Consider the following 5,179-nt stretch of genomic DNA (forward strand, 5'->3'; position numbering starts at 1 on the left):
ATATGAATTAAGGCCAATTACAAAAATAAATGTGTTTCAATTAATTTTATTTATATATTATATAATTGAAATTTATTTATATTATAAGACGTTTGATTGTATTCGTAAATTTGATTCCAAACAACTTACGTAAATCCCTTTTAAAACGTAAAACATGACATTCGTTTTATTGGTTCTAATCGATCTGTCTTTTTAATTACTTCCTTTGAAAATTCATCATCGCGCGTTCCCAGATAGAAAAATATCTGTTATGGAGAAAAAGAAAAAAAAAAACATATCGAATGACGTGTCAGAAACAAAACGATACAACAACAATCGTACATACGGGATACATATATATATATATATATATATATATATATTTCTTTTTACAAAGCTCGTGATTTCTGTGATGGTTAATAGGTGAGTTTGGAAAATTGCTTCGTCATACGAGAGGAAATATTATTTTCTATTAACAAATACACGTTGATAATTAATCTAGAGAAAATAAAGACCATAAGGAATAATCGAAAATATAATTTGATGTCCCTTAAAGCTTTTTCAATATTCGCGTATAAATTAAAATTATATTTAAATATTAAAAATGCAATCTCATATACGAAAAAAACAATAATGCCAACGTATGGGTGGTAAATCGGTGATCCTTCAACAAATTAAAATCTCGGAACCAACACGATTCGCGTATTTCTTTTTTTTCATTAGATTATTTTTTAACAATTCGTTAAAACGTGCGCGTCGGTAACAATTATTTTTATTAATTGAAAAAAATTATCGAAGGGAAGAAAAATAATAATAATAAAAAAAAAAAGAAAAAAAGAAAAAAAAATATACATTATAATAATAATAAGAATAATAATACGTGAGAGTTAAAAAGGAAGAATATTAAAATGAATTCTCGAATGGAAAGAATAGGGGGAAGGAAAAAAAAAGAAAGGAAAAAAACCATGGTAAAAGCAAATCGATAAAAATGTGCAGATTGAAAGGTAAACAGCACTTGCAATGCTATTCGTAAATCGAGTTGCATGCATCGTAAAAGACACAATAGGACATCGCGTATATGTGAATGTATATATATATATATATATATATATTCTACATATGTATATATCCTACAAATTCCGATAGTTTCTGTACCGTAAACGTGACTGCCAGTACAATCACGGATGCACGACCCGTTGCGATACTAGTTTCCAAAGCTCACAGCTTTCTCTCATTCTCTTTCTCTTTGTACTGTCATACTACCCTCCCTCCTTTCCTACATCCCTACTCTCAACCCCTTCATCCTATTTCAACCACCTCTTTCTTTCTCTTTCTCTCTTATTTTCACTTTTCTTTTTTTAACTTATACCGATTTATCCTCCTTATCGCGAGAAAACATACAACGTTTCAACATTTCATGCTTCGCAATTGTTTTTCTTTTTTTTGGAAGAGATTTTTTATGCAGCTCAATTTTGTGTCAGAAATTTTTATCGAATTATTTAATTTTATTTATGTTACGTGTATATTAAGTTTGTTTCTTTGTAATGTATATAATGTGTTCTGAATTTTTTAGAATTATTATTTATATAACTCGTTGTTTGTTTTTGTTTGTTTATTAATATATATATATTGTAATCGTTGTCATGATACAAAAAAAAAAAAAGAAAAAGAAAATCGAAACATTGTTATTTCATCATATAATTATAATAAACTTTTATTGGTTGCATCTGAGCTCGCTTATTGTAAATCGAATAGTTTCCTTTTATCGGAATACTGTCTACGCTGTGGTCGGAAATTGGATTCGGAAATCGCAAGTTGTTGTAGAGAAAATGATAGTAGAAGAAACAGCGTAATAAAAAAGTTGATGCGAATCTAGGAATATCGGAAGATAATCGTTGCAAAAAAAAAAATCGAGTACTATTATAATATATACTATTATACTTACTAAATAACATACTTTAATATATAACTTTAATCATCGAATATAAATTTCTTCAAATTATTCTCTAAAACGTAAAAAATAAAATCTGCATTTTACTGTGTACTAATATAGAACACAGAAAATTAAGACGAATAGGATAACTGAAACAAATTTTCAATTAAATTAAATTCCTAATTATTATATAGAAATTTTGAAAAACAAACTAACAAAATAAAAAAATGATTTCCTGTAAAAAACAATCTTTACACTTGTATTCGTTTTAAGTTAGTATTTCGAAATAAAATTATATTTATAATAAACGTATACGTAAATACCTTTATGTACCTTCGTTGAAAAGTCGATCACGTATCTGGCCCTTGAAAATATTATTCGGCCCTGAAAATAAAGAAAATAAAAATTAACCGAAAATAAATTCGTTACGAATGCAACGATACAAAATAACATATATACATATATTTATTCTGCATGGTGTCTACAAAATAACAATATAATTTGTATTCGTAATCTTAACAATGGATTAAATAAAAAGAAAAAAAAAAAGAAAAGAAAGTAATCCTAAAATTAAAAAAACCTAATCTTTGATTTCAAAACAATTACAAAAATACCACAGAACAAACAGAATAATAAGATGCTTAATTAAAACTTGACGTTCAAAATATACTAAATCCAATCATTATAATATTATATAAAAATTTAACAATCATTTAGACAGATTTCAAAATCATTCTTTATGGGAAAAAGAGAGAGAGAGCAACTTGTCCTGCTGAAGAACGTAAGCAGTGTCGGAAGGAATGAGAAGAAGGAAAAAATATGGGGGGAAACTTGGTTGAAAGACAGGGACAGAAATACACAGGAAAAACGGATAAAAAAAAAGAGAGAGAAAGAGAAAGAGAATGCAGGAACCGGCCGGAGAATGACACGGACAGAGTACTGCAATTTCGTGCAATACCACCGGAATACCGGGCGTTTCGGGAATGCGGATCAGCATTTTCCAGCCTCTCTTCTTCTTCTTCTTCTTCTTCTTCTTCTTCTTATTCTTCTTCTTTCTTCTCTCCTTTCTCTTTCTTTCTTTATTTCATTCTATTTTCTTTCTCTATTTTTCTACTTTACCAGCAAGCTAGAAGATGTCTTACGAGCACCTTTTCTTTTTTGGTAAAACTCTCCTCTCTCTCTCTCTCTCTTTCACTCTTTCTCTCTCTCTCTCTTTCTTTCTCTCTGTCTTTCTGTCTTTTTTGTTTCTCTATTTCTTTCTCTTTCCAGTACCCTCGGGAACGTTCGTTTCGCATTCTTTTATCGTTTCCTCTTACGTCGCATAGAACAAGCTAGCAAGTATCGTAGAATATATCTAAGGTAAAACCTGTTTAGTATTATTTTCCCCCTGTAAACGATTTTCCCCTCGTCAGTGTTTCTTCACAGAGTTAAACCAACAGTCGAGAATTTTCCTTTTTTATTTTATTTTATTTTATTTTACCCTCGATCGAGAGAGAGAGAGAGAGAGAAGAGTTAAACAAGATTAACGTGACAACATTCGTATTGTACAATCCCTTTAACCCCCATCAATCTATTACATTCTTATTGAATACCACGTTACCGTTGTTTCTACAATCCGAATTGAAATTCAAATGATCAATGATTTAGAATTTCAATCTATCGTATTATATACGTTTTATAACGATTTCAATTATGTTTGCTTTCGAATTTCATTGTTTCACGAATGTTTTCGACAATACACGCGTGTGAAAAAAACATAACAAAATAAACAATCTTAAATACGTCAATAATGTGCATTGCAAAATGCATTATCGTTTATCAACGATAGTTCGAATTCGAAAATTCTGACAATAGGAATATTATTTTCTAAAGTTAATTATATACGAAATTCAATAAGTATGGAAAAATGGATTTAATGGGAATTAAGTTAAATTATTAATTAATTTCGAAATAAATGTATCTCTCTTTCTTTCTCACACGCACGCATGCATGCACGCACTGTTACGTTCGACGATAAAATAATAAGAAAATAAAAAGAGAATAAGAAAAGAGTATAAGACGGGGGAGGGGGATAGGGGATGGTGGTTGATGATGGTGGTTTGGGTACTAAAAGAATTTTTTCAGACGGAAAAATCGTTCGTAGCTCGATGAAGAACAAGTTTTTCCCGATCGACTTACATTCTCCTAAATTTTCTATTTCATTCTGCTCCTTCTTCTTCTTTTTTTTTTGTTTCTTTTCCGAACTACCCCTTTCATCCAAGGCGCATTTTTCTCAACGATTCTCGCGCCACTCTCTCTCCCTCTCTTTCTCTCTCTCTCTCTCTCTCTTTCGAAAACGCGTTCAGGAATTGAAACGCTTCGTTCGGTTTCCGAACAAACGAAACTTTCTCACGAAAAACTTTTCACCTATTCGTCGAAGGGAGGTGGTGGTGATGGAAAAGAAAAAGAAAAAAAGAAGAAGAAGAAGAAGAAGGAGAAGGGTTTGAGGTATAAAGGGATGAAAGGGGTACAAGGGGTGCAAGGGGGTAAGAGGAACGGGGTTAGCAACGAGATGGGGAAATTCGTAGGAGCAAACGGGGCCGCATCGAAATAATTATCAGCGGCAAGCGCGTCGATAATTCGCAAACTATGCGAGCAGTAAGAGAGAGAGAGAGTGAGAGAGAGTAAGAGAAGGGGTGAGAAAGGGGAGAGATTGTTCAATGGCTTCCTGAACGACCATTGTCCGAAGGAATATCCGGAGCTCCGGTGTATATCCATCGGCTGGTTGCTCGAACGCCTCGAGGAATTCTCAATAATCCGGAGGTTAGTACCTACGATGGAGAAACCTTCCTAACGAGTAACAAAGTTTTCTAATGGGACATGAAATAACACGCTTATTTAACGCTACAATTTATTATATATATGTATATATTTTTTTATATATTTTTCTTTTTTTAAAATTTTTGTTAATTTTTATTCTCGGTTCTTTATATTATCGAAGATGTCGTCCACTGTGTTTGTATTCCATTTGCATTATAAAGAAAAATGAAATATAAGATTGTTATTAAGAAATGTTTAAGTTTAAGTAGGTACGATTAATTGGTCATTGATAAAAAATTTAATATTAAATTATAATAGTGTAATATATACATTATTCTGAAGCTTATATGATTTAATTATCGATGGAAGATTCATTTAGAATGGTACATGCATTTTATTATAACTTTTTAAAATAGTCTGTTGAGTTATTAAAAATGTGCAGCAAGTCAAAGATGAAAAAATAATGCA

At 30.9% G+C, this 5,179-nt stretch overlaps 1 protein-coding gene across 1 annotated transcript in view; it reads right to left on the reverse strand.

The window, feature by feature from the left end:
• Window positions 1-5,179, reverse strand: part of LOC106789061 (lachesin-like) — a 132,510-nt gene that overhangs the window by 79,708 nt on the left and 47,623 nt on the right. The window contains exon 2 of the mRNA XM_014752894.1: window positions 2,236-2,296. The gene's annotated coding sequence lies outside the window, so the exon portion shown is untranslated. The remainder of the gene's footprint in view (window positions 1-2,235; window positions 2,297-5,179) is intronic.

This window comes from Polistes canadensis, unplaced genomic scaffold (assembly GCF_001313835.1).
Source record: "Polistes canadensis isolate GaletaPanama2010 unplaced genomic scaffold, ASM131383v1 scaffold_162, whole genome shotgun sequence".
NCBI classification, from domain to species: domain Eukaryota; kingdom Metazoa; phylum Arthropoda; class Insecta; order Hymenoptera; family Vespidae; genus Polistes; species Polistes canadensis.